We start from the raw sequence: 17,064 nt of genomic DNA on the forward strand, positions 1-17,064 counted from the left end.
CAAGAGACTAAGGGATGCCTCAGTGGACTCCGGAGGACAGGTTACATACACAGCCAGAGGTCACAAAGCCTAAATGGTTAGCTAAAAATGGTTAAAGAACAACTGCCCATATGAGAAAAAGAAAAGTCTCCAGTTTTCATACAGATTTGATGTTGGAGAAGCATTTGGCAAAGATGTCAGTTCTGACCAGTAATTAAATATGGATCAGGTATTTGTCATGTCCCTGTCACATGCCATAAAAATGCCAACATTTTTATGATTTTACTCTAGATCAAAAGGTCCGATCTCTAGTGATTTTGAAACACGTAAAAATGTCACTTTGGTGAATGTGCCTGCTATTTCTGGTCTGTTTTGAAAAGCAAAACTAGATGGCATATAGCCTTCATGTTACAGAAAATAATAAATGCTTTAGACTACAATTGTTTAAAACAAGAATTTGCTTTTAGATAAACTACACAGGTAGTGTATTTAATAATTTCCCTGCTTTGAAACACTGGCAATTGAAGCACAGAAAAGTTAAGTCACTTGCCCAACTTGACATGGGCCGGTATCAAAATAGCTTTTAATATTTGGTGATTTCAATACATTGGTCTTTGAATTGTAAATAATTTCTTCCTTATGCTTTTCCATAAACTTGGTACCTCTGAGAGAAAACAACTCAAAAACACCCAAATTCAAAATACTAAGCAGCCTAACTACAGAAGTAAAAGCTGTATATGTCAGCTACAGATCATTATGCAGAATAAGGCAGTAACAGAGTTGATAAGGAGTGTACTTGCACATAGGAAGTAACAATGACTTTCAGAGATTGTGACATGGAAATTCATCAATATGGAAACTCGGCTATAATCAAGTATGGCAGGAGGAACATTCATAGACAGCTGTAATAAAACCAGTCTGACAATATGCAGATAACAGGTACCTTGGCAAAATGTATTTTCAGTGCCTTCAAAATAATTTATAAATAGCAAAAAATTGTTCTGCATAATTAAGTAGGAATTAAATTTAAAAGCTTTATATAGTTTTATTTTATTTTTCATTCTGAAATAATTAAAAGTTGATGATCTGTCTTCAAATATCTTGGCATCTCTTGTAAAGGAGGAAGGAGGCTATTGAAGGGATTACTGCATTTTAAAAGTAGCCTACCAACCTGAATTAATCTCAAACACTTTTTTACAACAAAGACTGCCAAATTCCTTCTTGCAAAGTGATTTTATTTTACATCCACCCTAGATTTCCTCTGTTATTCTTAAAGAACAGGGTACTTTCTAAATTATTTGGCTGAAAAAAACTGTACTGTATATATTCCAGATGATGTACACCAACCTTTTCTATTTCATCCTGTTCTTTTTTGGGTTTTGCTAGAACTGTTTTCTGCACCATGCCAGATACAGTGTTTTTACTGGAAGTCTGTGATCACAATAACATATCCCTCTGTTTCAGACATACCTCAGCTATGAAAGAATATGGAATGTGATATCTAAATACAGTGCTGGTTCTGTTGCACTGAAAAAAGTGATTCTGCACACCCATAAAGTCTTACCTCTCCCTGGGGGGAAATTTAACAGGTTCAGGTGGAAATTACTTTTTTCACAACTAAGGCTGGCTCATTGTCTTCCAGGCCTTAACTGAGTAAGAAAGGAAATCATGAGTGCTTTAACCTCCACGAATGTAAATGTTGCTCCTGAAAATCCAATTGCATTTTTTAAGGCTGCACTGACTTATAATTGTACAAACTGTTCACATAATTTTATTCCATGCTAGAAAACTTCTTAAAGTTTTCTCAGCGTAGAAAGACTTCTTAAAGATTCCGATAAACTCAGGTTTTAGCTATATTGAAACTGCATCATTTGCTGACAACACATTTAATTACGTCTCTTCAGTTTCTTAACCTGAATTGCACTATTACCTCAAGTTGCATGGTACATGTGTTTTTGCTTTCCTGACTGTCACATTAAGTGCCCTAAATATCACTGATATTCCATCTTTTAAAACATGGCGGTAACATGAAAAATTGAGTAAGGCCGCTCTGTACTCTCTTAATGGTTTGATTTATCAAGCTATATGGAACCTTGGGGTTAGAAGAAAACCATTAATATGGCTGCAGCTCCTACATGCTACAGTCCACATTGTTACAATAAACAAGTACTTCTTTTAGTAGGAAGACATACAACTAGAAGGAGGGACTTTTTAATTATTATGCAATTATTACTCATTTTTAATCTGTTAATAATAATTTTTACTTTATTCCACCTGTTTTTATTACAGTTCCTTTTCATGAAAACCCTTTTAAGGTGAATTAAGAGAGGAGAGGAATGTATACATTAGTTTCAGCAACTGGCAGCAGTAGTATGTTGTCCTCCCTGTGAAGGCGAACAAGTGTGAAGTTGCTTTTCTTAGTTTGCTCCAGACTTAAGAGTCAGCCAGCTTAAGACTTCTGACACTAGCCCCTCCAGAAAACTTCTAATTGCTCCTATTCCTATCTTTATATATGATAGAATAGATCCTGCATTGATGATATTTCTCATATGCTATTTGTGTGGCAGCAGAGGAAATCAAACCCATGTCCCTCCAGTGCACCGTTGCAAAGATCCTGTTTATTCAGCCTTCCTTCCTTGCAAGGGTTTCTTCCAATGCCATTTTTCTCCTTGCATGTTCACTTGATGTAAAAAATGATGAATTCATAATCCCAATGTTAAAAGTTGTACAGAATTTTGGGTTGTTTCTTACGCATTTCTAGCATGTGGTTCTAGTAAACTGCTGCTGCTAATCACTACATCAAAGGTGGTTATGTGTTCATTCCAAATCCCACTGGCTTCAGTGTGAGCATTTTAATTAATTCTAATCTAGTCCCAAACACTCATCCTTAATGTGCCTTGCAAACAGCCTCTTCAGACTTGAAGAGTGTGCTGCTGCTTGGTGTGGCAGACTGAAATGCGAGATCACAGACAGATAACATAGGCTTGATGCTAAAGATCATAGTTCTGCAGCTGAAATGCAGTGTGTGTTCCCCACCTCTTGCCAGAAAAAAGAACTAAGCCAATGTTTGTTTGTAGGCTAGCATTGCTACATATGCCAAAGCTGAGCTTTCTACTAGCCATTCTGGTAACAGGTAAAATCAGCGATTGCTAATGAAAAATACTGCTACATTTTCTGACATCTCTCTTTCCTGGGCTGTTACTGGTGCTCTTCCAGATCGTCGTTTTGGTCACAACAGTCTTTATAGCTTTGGGTATATCATTCTGTACACCTAAAGCAGTTTCAACCTTTTGAAATTTAGAGATGCCTTCAGCTTCTCCAGTGGAGAAAAGGAGCCATATGTACAGAATTTCAGCCTGCTGGCAATAGACTCACTCGCTGTTTTTAATGACCTTTCACGTCCTAAGGGTAGTCTACAAGTCAGGAACCTCTAGGAGGACACTGAGTGCCCCAACAGACCTTGCTTTCCCTGATAAGCCTCACCTGGACCCCTCACACAAGCACCTTCTGCCTGCTTGTCCAGGAGCTCTATTTAAGCTCAGGCTTCAGCCTTTGTGAGAGCTGCCAGGGAGCAGCAATCATGAGACTGCTCCAGGAGGAAAGAGAAGGCAGAAACTGAGGGGAACCATAGTGCAAGTAGCGCAACACCTTTGCTGATGGAGCATGGTCCCCAGGCAGGCTGTACAGAGATGGTAAGAACAATGGCTTTCCATCAACAGCCTCGTGCTCTTCAGCCCAGGTGATGCAGTATTATGCCCAAGATCAATCAGGGCAATCCAGCCTGAGATGCAGGAACAGCACCTACGATGTAGCTCAGGTACAGCTGGGGTGCCTAAGCCTGAGCTTAAAGGGAACTCGAGTCCTTGACAGAGGATGTGAGCTCCCAGGAGGTGTCCCAGGTGAGGCTGAGCAGGGTTGATTAAGGCCTGTTGAGGCACCTGAGGTCCTGACAGTCAATTAAAACTCTCCAAGAGAAGAAGGAAAAACAATTTCAAAGCTGGGAACTGCAGGAAGATGGTCAACTTCAGTGTTGATTGTTGAGAATTTTAATAACCAGACTAAGAATTAGGCTAAGAATAAGTGTGAAGACTGAGGATATCAGTGGATTGTAGAATTGTCCATGTCCATAAAGCACACACTGAGGAAAAAAGGCGGGCATGTGTCATTCTGCTTTAAAATAAAACAGAAATGGTTTCTGTTGGCAGACCGTCAGCTCAACACATCTCTGCTGGGCAGAGTCAAACACAGGGAACAGAGCATGTAGGGTGTTTTCAAAATAAGCTGCAGGAAGCTTACTGAAATTGCAAAAAACGTTCACCAGCTCTTCCATCTTCATTTTGCTGCCTAGTCTGTGCTTTCAATGACAGAGCACTGTGTTTGTTCAGTTGTGCTATCCACTTCTACATATTCTACCCAGGGGAAGAAAGGCACACTGAGGTAGTGCTCAGATTGCATAATGCACTCTGAGTTGTGGATAAAGGCCATTTTATCAGAGGCCTAAGCTGCAGAATCTGAAAAGCTAGGGACTGCTGCATCTTTGGTACAGATACCGTTCATCAGTCCATTATTTTAGCCTCTTTCTGTGCTCCCTTCTCACCTATGTTACCATATCTACAAAATAAGGACTCAAAGTTTAGTGAACCAAGTAGGGATGCAAAATATAAGCTGCTAAAATGTCAAATTTGTGATTTAATTGAAGCCATGCACCTGCACCCACATGGATTTATTTAGTTTAGGGCTGAAATTTTCTCACACTTGCTAAAAAGCTACAATGTTGTCACTAGAATACATGCTACGAATGAAAACTCTCTGGTAATTCATTCTGAAGTCTAACCTCAGACTGGCTTAATCCCTAAAAACCATACATTCTCCAAAAGGTAAGAATTACTAAGTTTTTCACCAACTTAGTTTTATCTTTGCTAGACTTGTAGCTCGCTGGCACTGTAAAGGTCAGTAAGGTACCATCCTGGCCTGGCCGTGTTTTGAAGGAATTTCCCTTGAATTTGTCTTCAATCTGACTAATTATTGTCCCTATTTTCCACCCTGGCTCTATACAGGTTTTTCCCTTGAACAAAATAAATCCTGGCTTTTCAGCAGATAATCAAATACAATAAGCCTACATGGTGGTACCATGTTTACATGTGCTTTTTGTGTAACTAAAGATATTCCTACTACTAGTGAATCAGGGAAGCAATGCATCATCAATAATGTCCCTGAATGCCACCAATGAGGTGGACCATCCCTGTATCGGCACCTCAATTACACACACTCACAAAGCATGTTGAAGGACCACTATTCACACTTGGCAGGCTCCTCCAGTGAGTTCTCATTTACCCTCATGCTTGAGCATCAAACTACTTAAATGTTCCACATTACTAATGGGCATTTATAAGCATTTCCTTTTTTTTTTTTTTTTTTTTGTCTTCAGACTTGGCCTATTATTATCGCTTATTCAAAAGAAACATTAAGACTCCCCTTACACACCCACAAGGGGGTCCCTGGATTACTCATATCAGATAATATTTTTGGTTCAAGGGCAAAAAATTATCTGTATGATGCCAGTGCCAGCTGACTTATGAAGTAAATTGGTTTTACACTCCAAGCAGGTCCATTGCCTACTCTATGGCTGGGAGAGCCTGCAGTGCCAGCTGACTTATGAAGTAAATTGGTTTTACACTCCAAGCAGGTCCATTGCCTACTCTATGGCTGGGAGAGCCTGCAGTGCCAGCTGACTTATGAAGTAAATTGGTTTTACACTCCAAGCAGGTCCATTGCCTACTCTATGGCTGGGAGAGCCTGAAGAGAGAATAAGGAGAAACAACTGACTTATGTAGGTAGAGGTGTAGGTCCAAAGTAGGCAAAAAACCTGCAAATTAAGTCTCAGTAAAACACAGCAGCCAGGCTCTAAAAGTCATTTGCCTTTTCTAATAAAAATAAAAAGGAAAAATATCAGATTCATAAATGTTTAATAAGCAAAGCAATTTTAGACAATAAATTATTGCTTGATCAACCAATTACTTCTTGATTATAGCTTATAATCAGTTTTTTAAAAGCATCACATCGTAGTGACCTCAGGATGTACATCACATTCATTAAGTGCTTGGTTCCTTGAATGTATGTGTATCAGCTTCCACTGTTTTGCAGACTGTATAGTTGATGCAATATTCAGTCCCCTAGAGCAAGGGGCATTCCTGCCAAGGAAAGCAGTTTTTAATTTAATCCAAAATGTCACAGGAATTTGAATCAGTATACCTTTTCTGTCCACTGCATGTGCTCTTCCTCTCCTAACCCATCCACAGCTTTCAGTAGTACAATTCACAGATACAGTATATAAACATTGCATTCTATGCTGTTACAGCACTAGTAAACCAGCAGGTAACAGGTTTTCTTAATTGTATTTTTAAGACTTAACTTGGATCTTTTTAAAAACTTCTATATGTTTACAGAGCCTTTCTGAAGTACAGCAACAGATCTTTTTGTATCAACCCTATTCCAGTTATGATATACACTTTCTCAGAAAGTTTTATCAAATTAAAATAGCTTCCTAATTAAAAATGCACAGTACTAAAATACTAAAGACGAAAGGCATCACAGAATTACTTCCACTGTTTTAGAATATTAAACAAAATTGAATTTGATAGAAGCAACACTTCATAAATTCTAATGAAGCTAGATGAGACCACGATGATAAATGGAACTAAAGGGATGCCATCAACTAGAACACTACTCTGTTTTAAAAAGTATTTGAAATTGCAGATATACCACTGATTTTTCCCACCAGTTTTTGTGACATTACTACCACAATATATGTAGCTTTCATTTCTCATGCTCTCCTCCTGCTTTTGCTTCAGATCCATGCGAGTGCACAACCCTTATAAGTTACAAGATAACATGTAAGAAATCTGTGAGAGTAGCTATATATGAAATAGTGTGCAATGCCTCAAGCATATTGGAAAAGGCTTTTTCAATTCCTTGAAAAGTCTCTTTTCCTTTTTCCATTTTCAATTTTAGTCCTTTTAGGCATAATAAACAACTACAAAAGGATTAAAAGATACATACAGAAAATACAGCTTTTTCACTTTAAAGCTGCAATGCTTTCTAACCTTTACAAGGTTTTATAAAGTACGTATACACCCACAAAGAAGACATGGATTTTTTATTCATGGTACTGAAAAACACATTATCTGAATTTTTGCATGCTAATTAACGTGGCAATATATGCCAAGGCTAACCGTGTAGGTTCTATTTAAATACACGTTTTAGATATCTCGGGATACCTGGAATCTTAGAAGGATACACATTTTCTGGTCAAGTGCTTATTTAGTTATCAATGTAGTTAAGACTATTTAAAATCAGAGAGAATAATCATCAGAGAAAAAAGGTCAATGACTTGTTTCTCCTATAAAACATCTAGATTGACAGATTCTAAGCTAAATTCCCACTGAATGCAATTCCATTCACCTCATTTGAATTACTGTGGGATGTACTGGGACCTAAACTAGTCTATATATATATATGAAATAATCCGTGGTGTCTCTCCTCTCACGGCTGAGGTGAAGCCACCTGTGGAGGACATGTTTGTTAAATGGCACTTGAGGCCCATGTAATACTTGATAGATCAGTGGGACACTTACCTTGATGCTGTTTACAGGCAGTCATGTCTCAAAATATTTTTCATGGATTACCATGCTTCCAAAATAACACACAGAAACGTCTTTCGAAGAGATAATGGGAAAAGTTTTCTACAAGAAAGATCAGGGCCTCTGTACCAACGCTGTTAAGGCAGAAGGACACCATTTTAACTTCTGCTGCTCTACACCACGGTGTACCTTGTGGTAATGAAGGACAACCACATCCTGTGATGCGTTTGCAAGTTTTACCTGCAGTAATTACTCCCCTCTGCCTGTGAAGCTACATCTAGATTAGTATGTCCAATTTTGCCCTCCTTACCAACACCTAGTTATAAGGAAGAAATTCTCCTTGACGAGGCCAGTGAGGCACAGGAACGGTTGCAGAGAGCAGCTTTGGGGTCCCCATCCTTAGAGATACTTAGATTCTGACTGGGCAAGGCCCTGAGCAACCTGATCTAACTATAAAAGTTGACCCTGCTTTTAGAAGGAGATTGGATGAAATAACTTCCAGGAGTCCCTCCAAATGTACATCATTCTATTATTCTTTTGCACTGCAGCAGTGTTGTGCCAAAAACTTCCTGCAAGTTTTAAACTATCTAGATTTGAATGGAGGGCAATTCAGAGCACCATAATGGTGTAGCAGAGTGCAACAGAACCTAGCTGTTTAAACACCTTCACTACGTGCACAGTATTCTGCAGCCAGTGTTGAGATGGCATACCAAGGGAAAGACAGACTCCATCTGCATAGCAGAGACTCCCACAAGCCTTCATACTCTTTTTTTTCTTTCTTTTTTTTCTTTCTGAACAGATGACTCTTACAAGATTTCCAGGCACAGTAATGAGTTTGTTAGTATATGTCTGGCATCACTAAGTGTGTTTTTCTCTGATACTCTCCCTATTACCCAGACATAATTTGATTAACAAAGCTGAGAGGGAATAACAGTTGAATTATTTGAAAATCAGGTGCTGCTCACATGCTGAGAAAAAGAGTGTTAAAAGGGTAAGCAAATCCGGTGTTAGCGGCAGCCTGTGCACCAGCTACACATGAAGAAAGTCTGTGAGTCCTGCTCACCAAAAACACTGTCCAAAAGCAAAAGCTACCGTCAACTGCACAGCTATATCCCAATATGAAAAGTAGGAGGCCAAGACACATGAAATGTTAACATTTGGTATCTTCATCTATTATCTTTTAACTTGTTGATTAAAACCAGCTCAAATGTAGCTCAGTAAAAAGTGAGGAGAACTTTGCTTGTAAAATTGTAAAATCAAGAACATGCGTTTCCTAGACTCATAAGAGACCGTGGTAATACTTGGTCTTACCTTTTCTTTCAGGACCAACCTCATATGACTTAGAAAGAAGCACCCCAATCACTCACAGGTCCATAAATACCCTCAAAAAGTACAAACGAACCATCACTATAGATTTCCATAGTCTGTACCAAGCAATTTACTTTGTAGGCTTGAGAGTTAAAAAATGAAAATGCCAAATAGTATCTGGTGATTCTGTATCTGTACAAGAAAGGTATCACAATTGTACTGTGGAGAGCTTTCAAAATGATCAGGAAATGGAAAAATACACTGTTGGTGTTACCTTTATTCTTTGGTGCTTGGATATATTTTGTGACGGAATTTTAAAGTGTATGCCTTTTTAATGAAAATAAATATGGATTTTTGTTCCATTTTTATGGACAACAAGACATGTGAAACATACCATCAGCTGTCCAGGAGGCAGGATTTCAAGAATTCACACAGATACAAGAAAAACAACAAAAAGCTATGTGTTAGAGAGCAGTGACTTCCAGCTGGAAGTGCTGCTCCAAGGAACCACTCATTTCTCATACTTAGGAGCAGTTCAGAGGACGACTTCATCTGTAAGGTTGCAGCAGTGGCTGGGATCCCTGGATAAAAGCCAAACCTTCCATGGTTGCGGCAGGGGAGGAGGGGAAAGGGTGTAATGCAGTTTGCAAAAACAGCTTCTTGGGATTAGCACTGTTACTCTTACAGAACGGGAAGTTTTATATGGTATATATAAATATTTTTTAATATATATGTATTTATACACCTACACTCCAGCTCTACATGGCATGAAAATGGCGCCACTTAAAAGACCGAGAGGTCCTATGCGATGCTACAAGCAAAGTCACCGCTCAGTTTCACGGTTGCCTGTATTTCCAAATAATTAGTTTCCATGACGTATTTCACAAAGCTTTATCTTACACTGAAACTCATATGATCATTAAAGGGAACAAAAGTCCTGCAGATTGCTTTTATGCTGCTATTAATTGTATTCATTGTAACTTGGATTTTCAGGCAAAAATCTACACATGCTCGTGAAACACAGACGACCATCCTAGAACAAAGCACGTAACTAGGCCCATGCAGCCATGACCACAAAAATAACCTGCTAGGAAGGAGAGAGCCAGCTACAGGGATGCTGCTTTATCTTAAAAAAAAATCTTGCTGCTGGCAAGGAAACATGAAGCTGCAGCAACATCGTATTTTTCATGGGTCTCAGATCAATATAAAGCTATATGCATTAAGTGCTAAAGCAGCCACATAACATGGTTGGTATTGTTCCTATTTTCAATACTGTGGCTATTTAGTTGAATTAGAAATATTTCGATGGAATGCCCACCTAATGAAAGCCTCTGACATTTTGTTGATGCATGGCTTTACTGTCTTTACTGTTAGCAGCTGGTTGCCAGAAATGCAGACAGACAGAGGTAAGAATTCAGTCTTAAAAATGAAAGGATGTTATGGTATCTTAATCGTATTATACTGTATTATAACTTAATAAATTTTATTGTTGTGTCTGCAATGTTTAAACTTTTATTAGTCTCTGTGGGTGGGAAAGTGACTGCAAGTTCAAACCACAGAGAAGGAAAGGATGTGCTTGGTGTTGCTTTACCCTCTCTGCTTGTTTCTTTAATAACAAGACAACAGCTTCAATAATGATCACGCTAAAGAAATTTGCATTTGATTATATTTAATGCACACATATTTATCTCTTGATGACACAAAAATGGTAATTTGAAACCAAACCGGACCAACATATATCATGGACTGGCAACATACATGTTTACAGGAGAATAGGTTATGTTTAGAATGTCTCTAGAAGAACTATGGCAATGCTTAAAATCAAAGATAAATTAAAAGCCTGTTAAGCCTATCAACCAGCGTTCTACGGAGGAAAAGGCCCACAATGTTTTATAGCATATTTACTACAGAATATATCACATTTATCTTAAAACTGAAACAGTCTGCTCATTTAAAAGAAAAATTTAACTACCTTTTTCTTCTTAGGATCAATACTTTGAGCATACTTTCAATTAATTTTTCCATTTTACTGCTTACAAACACTTAAAAGAAGACACGCTCTAAATCCAGTCCTCTGAATCGTTCTAAAAAGGACTCCATTCTGTTTTAATAGGAAAATGTTATGCACTACATAATACAAAGGCGGCAGCAGCAGCTGTGGGTTCCCTATCACAGGTTTGCAAACACATTTCATCTAATTGATGAGCTTTTGTTTAAACAAGCATTGATATGCATCCTGTGATGCATACGGGTTGCAAAGATTCACAGCAACATACAGTCCAAGTGATCTGTCTGTGACGCTGACATAACTTTCGTATGACTGAGAATGTGAAATATCTTCATTAATACTATTTTCATACAAAACCTCCTAGATAATTATATAGCTCGATTCATTCTGGTTCCCACTGAAATCTACAATACAATTCACCCTGATTTTAATGGGACAATCAGGACCACTGTGGATAAATGTTTGTCCTCTGTGCTTTGGAACACATAATTAAAAAAATTAATTTGAAATCGGCCATTAATGTGAGCAACTTACACAAGCTTATACATTCATGAACACAAACTTAATTACCGGTTTCACATTGTTACCTGAAGTAACACCATGTTTTGCAAACATAACTGAATTCTTCATGTGATTTTCCTTTGTTGCAAACACCTTTCTTGCATGTTGCTCAGTGGAGGAAAAAACCTCACACCTTTGCTATACTATTATTCAAAATTAATTGTATTTCTAAAATTTATAACAGAAAACACTTGGTTTAATCTCATTTGGCCAAATACAGATTTGTTTTTCCAGAGTGCAATGACACGATTTTAAATCAAATTGCCATCAGAGAAAGTCTATGTCTAGTCTGTACCACTGATACTCAGGGTCATCTTTATTGAATAAGCAGTAGGAACAGAACTTCAGAAATACAGATATTAGACAACTGTTTCTTCTTTTTCATATAATTTTAAGATGTTTGGAGGCTCAATGTGTGTCAGTAATTTTAACTGACAGTCTTTTTGTCAATATTTTTCCTATGCAAAGCTTTCCTCCAAATAAAAATAAAGTTAACTTGGAACTTACTGTGACCATATTCTAGCGAATTCTGCATTTCTTTGCAATAGAGAAAAGCAATGCTTCCCGCTTTCACATTATGGAAACAGATTAAAAAAACAACAACCAAATAAAAGAAGCACCAAAACAGTAAGGTTTAATGCATGCTATCGTTCAGTAAAATTGCAGAAAATTTCTTGGTCAGAGGAAAGGAATGGGGTCTCTGGCTTACCATGGTGCTTTGTTCTCTATGAAAATGCTGAATAAATGCTTAGTTACAGGGAAAACTATGAATATTGCAAGAAACAGTGCAATGCTAGTTTTCATTCCCACAGGGCCCTCAATCCATGAAAAGAAGATCCATCGTAAAACTTCAATAATTCAGGAGGACATACGGCATAGTTAAAACAGGGCTCTTTCCCACAGAGAACTCAGAGGAAAACAACTTCCAATAGAAGTATACAATTATTCTAATCAGACAACTTTATTTGGTTTGGGTGTTGCGGTTTTTTCCCTAAAATCCTTTGTGGTTAACTGTAAATTCATCAGGACTCTCCTTACAGCTCTACTTCCAATTCTGTGTGCAGTTCCCTCACAAAGCAGTAATATTTGGCATAGTTCGTACCACCTCTACAGATCAATTCAGCATCTCCCTCTCCCTCATAAGGCAGAAGTTGCTGTGAGCTCCCTGCACTGCAGTGCAATGCAGCCCCAGCCCCAGCAGCACTGATTGTGTTTGTCTAAGTAGGTTTCCCTTGTGTTGTACTAACCTCTGCAATATGCGCCCCCCCCCTCCATCAGAGATACACTCATCAGCCTCCTACCCCTTTATGGAAAGTAGAGCAGGATACTATCAGTCATGGAGGATCCTCTGGATGATCTCAGCATCTTTCAGTGAGACGATCTCCCTCCTCCCTGCCTATCTTTGTATGCTCCTGCCTCATCTCTTCCTTCTCTCCTCGGCCCCCCTTTCTGTGCAGATGTGCCATGGCTACCCCATTCAGCATGACTCAGCTCCCACCATCGCCCCCAGTCCACACTGCGCCCACAGTGCTTTGCAGGATTAGTCTCCCAAGACTCACCAGTCACCTCCACACTCGATTACCCCCGTGTCACCTAGCCCCCAGGTCCCTGGGGTGTCCTACCTCCACTCTGGACTGCCAGGCCAGCTCTTTTACCTGTCCACATCCCTCAGGCCTTCTGTGCTGCAATCCTCTCTAAATTAGATCGTGGTCGCCTCCAAAAACTTCATGACTTGGACTATAATATTCCTCACTGTGACTTCTCCATGCTCCCCTCCCCTCCCCATATACTGCTGGAGACATCTTGGGATCTAAATGCCCAAAGCACTAGGAAAGCAGTAACTTACTGTGATTTGGAAAAGTCCTTTCCTGAAGCTGTAAAGGAAGGGAGTCCCCTCTCCCCCCTGTGGGTCATGAATGCTAAACTATCCTCCCAACGGACTCAATATGAGTTACAGTCCCTGAACGTGATGGTCAATGGGAAAAGCAACTTGTTTTTCAAAACCACTTAAATAGTTTATACTCCTCCCCTCCCTCCCTCCCTCCCCCCCCCCCCCCCCCCTTTCCTTTTCTGTTGCAGGGTCTGGAATTCTGCCTGTTCCCTTATAAACACGTCAGCTCCCTAAGGAGCTGGAATCCCAACACTTCTTGATTCTTTTATTTTCCTCACTATCCTTACTGGTAGGACACCTGCAAGCTTGTTTCCTCCAAACATCTGGAGCCTGAGAACCTCAACACCCGTGGTTTTTGCTCCCCTAGTGTGCAAAAGTTCTGCCAGCCTTAATAATGCAAGTCAGCTTCGAAAGCACCGATTAGACGTTCACACCGGCCCAGATCTGTGCAACCTGCTCCCCCCTCGCAAAGGCGCAAGCAAGCCCTGGATGAAGCCGGGGCGAGCGGCACCGGAGCGCAGGCTGCTCCCGCCCGCCGCCGCGATGCGCGGGGACCCCGTGCTCCCCTGTAACGCCCGACGTGCCCCGAGGGGAGCCCTCCCCGCTCCCCAGCCACCGAACCCCGTGAGTCCCGCTGAGAAGTTGAAGTCCGCCGCCGCCGCAAGCATGCAAAAAAAACCCATCCAAAAAAAAAATATATGGGGAGGGCGGGGAAGTTGCCCGGGAGCAGCAGCAGCCCCGCGGCTGCCCGCAGCATCACTTACCGGCGGGGCAGGCGGCGGGGACCCGCGGCGCGGCCGGGCTGCGGGGCGTCCCCGGCTCCCTCCGCTCCCCGCGGCCGCCTGCCTCCTGCTCGCGGCGTGAGGCTGCGGGAGGGAGCGAGGAGCCTCCCGCGGGAGCCGCCGAGCGTGACAGACCAGAGGAGGGGCGGACCGGCGCGGCTGTGTGGGCTTCGCGTTGCGGTGAAGCCTCTGCGGCAGTGCCGGGAAGGGAGAGGGGGCGCGGACGGGCGGGCGGCGGCCGCCACCATCAATAATTGACGGCATGAGAGTGCGGGGAGGGTGATCCCCGCCGCAGGCGGTAGCCAGCGCCCGGGCGGGGGGGGGGGGGGGGCAGACGAGACACAGAACCGCCTCCCGCCCTCCACCCCACGGGCAAAGCTGGGAAGCCTCTGCGGAAACAAGCCCCTTTTTCCCGGTAGAAGGGAAAAATAAAAATAGTGACACCCACGCGGGCAGTTCATTTCAGAAGGCAGTGTTTTATGTGCAGGGGAGACTGCGTGAAATGGCTTGTTTCAGAACGGGTTGCAACAGACCCTGTGAGCGCCCAAAGATCGCAGCATCCTTCCTCCTTACCGTCTCGCCAGCGCGTGGGCCACAAGTGCTCCACAGTAACAGTGCCGGTGCTCCACTCGCAAAGGCTGCAAGTGAAGATCGGGGTGAGAAGTGCGATTGGTGTAGGAAGTCCCGCCAGCGAGATCCACTCTCCCGAGTGGAAAACGTCTCGACTAGGAGAAGAGAGAAACATTAGAACAGATTGGCTTGAGTGACGACGGAATGCCCGTCATCCATGTCTTTTAAGAAAACATCAGAAAAACATGTTTAAAGATGATTGATTTTTCTTGGGACAAATGGATAAATTACATGATCTTGTGAAGGCTTTTTTTGGACTTAGGTTCTATGAACAGTAGGAGGTTATTATGTTTATTACCATTATCAACAATATTTTTAATGCAGTGGCATCAAGCACTGAAAGCGATATCCTAACTTTGTTACGCCAGGTGTTACAAAGAACATGAAGGTGGCTCCTCCTTTATGTTTATGTACATTTATCTGCAACTGCCCTGGCAAAGTGGGCAATGCGACAAACACAGTAACACCAAAGTGAAGACATGAGAGAATGTGAAGAGAGCAGGTAGGACTCCATATTAAAACTACTTTTAAAAATCAGCAGATATTCCACCAGTTTTATTAATAAGCATGGGACCTGGGTTTACCTCTCCAAAATGTGTTAAACTGTGAATCAGACCTGCAGTAAGAAGGTAGGGTAATGGGCAGATACCACCCCCAGCTCCACCTTGTACTTTGCACATGCCTCATATGTGACTTCTACAGAGATAATTTCTGATAGCTCATCTGCCTTTGAGTCTTGCTGTCAATATTTGTGACTTTATATGCGTGTTTTCTGACACTCTGAAATGTGTTTGTTTTTTTTTTTCCTGTGTTGAGCAAAAGACTCAAACAGCAAAGGAAACTGGCTTATTGATTGGCTACCCAGGGGAAAAACTGAATGAACTATGCATGGAGTGCTGTCAAGTGTGAAACAAGCAGAGAAACGGAAAAGAAATACCTATTACTTTTATGTCCCTTTCAGTAAACCTAGAATTAGAAAATTGTACCCAGTGTTAGAAAACAGCAGTTCTTTGTTAATAAACTAAACTTGCCATGTACAATATGCAAGAAAAACAAAGATTCCAAAATTTTCCTATGGCAACAAAAGAAAAGACTATTTGTGCTACATAAACAAGAATGATGGTAAAATGTTGTTTCCATCCATTTATTGTTGACTACCTAATAGGAATATTTCTGTATATAGAATGCATCTCAAACTAACCCCACTGTATTTTACTGAAATAAATTGACTAGGAGAGAAGACATGCTCCTTGCGAGTTCTTCAGCAAATATAGCAACTAACTCTGAAATAAAACACACCACTACACTTAGGTTTTGAATATACAGGATTAAAATGCTAAGTAAAATAAATCAGTGTGAGAAAAACACAACAGACAGACTCAAGACTTTTTTTAACCTTACTGTCATATTCCACAGGGGAAGGGCCATGACAGCAGCCACCTTCCTCCTTCACCTACCGCATTAGAGAGAGGGAGGTTCACTGGGTAGGTTTCTAGTCATGTCACAGAAAACAGGCAGATAGACTAAAGGATAAAACCAAGAGGTAAAAAGTGTGCAGTTTCATGGTCAGGTTAAGCTGAAGTAACACTGTTTCTACTGCAAAGAATGGTTCTTCCAGTTGTCTGCCTGCTCTGCCACCTTCTTAGCATCAGCTTTATTATATGTGTGGTTTCAGGGTAAAATAGATCTGACTGCAGAATAAGCCTAGAAATCAAAGGAAAATATGCCAAAGCCTGATGGGGTTTCAGTCAGACCAGCGACTGATTCACTTGTCTCAGGCTGAGTTAAGCTGATCCTGAAGCTGCAGCGCATGTATAGGACCAATTGCACCAGCTCAGAAAGGTTGTTGTTGGAATGCCAAGCATCACTTAAGGAAAACTGCATATTGTCTCCTTGCTTTGTTTTCCATCCATGAGGAGAAAATTTCTTTCCCCAAAACGTGCCCACTGCAGGTTGGCAGAAAGGAGGTCTCATTCCTAACACCAGGAAACACAACCTGAGGTCGATTGCCTGCACACAGGCAACTCAGATGGAAATAATGCCTCTGAAGTTTGAGAATTTTATATACACTACCTCTGTTTTCCCTGCCCCTGGATCTGATGGCTTAGACCTTCCTGAAAGATCACCTCAGGAGTACTCTTTTGTACCAGACATAAAATTTAATTTTTACACACATTCAATTAAGCTCATGACATCTGCTGCTCTGTCAGTTTTCTGTAGAGACTACATGACATGTCTGGACGTATTCATTTACAGCTACCACAG

General features: G+C 40.9%; 1 protein-coding gene across 2 annotated transcripts in view; it reads right to left on the minus strand.

The window, feature by feature from the left end:
- Positions 1-14,346, minus strand: part of SV2C (synaptic vesicle glycoprotein 2C) — a 116,211-nt gene extending 101,865 nt beyond the window's left edge. The window contains exon 1 of one of the 2 annotated variants that reach the window (XM_055699546.1): positions 14,152-14,344. The gene's annotated coding sequence lies outside the window, so the exon portion shown is untranslated. Of the gene's footprint in view, positions 1-14,151 lie in introns of both variants that reach the window. The other variant, XM_055699547.1, reaches the window with a different exon arrangement.
- Positions 14,347-17,064: the final 2,718 nt, after the last annotated feature.

The sequence above is a fragment of the Falco cherrug genome, chromosome Z (genome assembly GCF_023634085.1).
Source record: "Falco cherrug isolate bFalChe1 chromosome Z, bFalChe1.pri, whole genome shotgun sequence".
Taxonomy (NCBI): Eukaryota; Metazoa; Chordata; class Aves; order Falconiformes; family Falconidae; genus Falco; species Falco cherrug.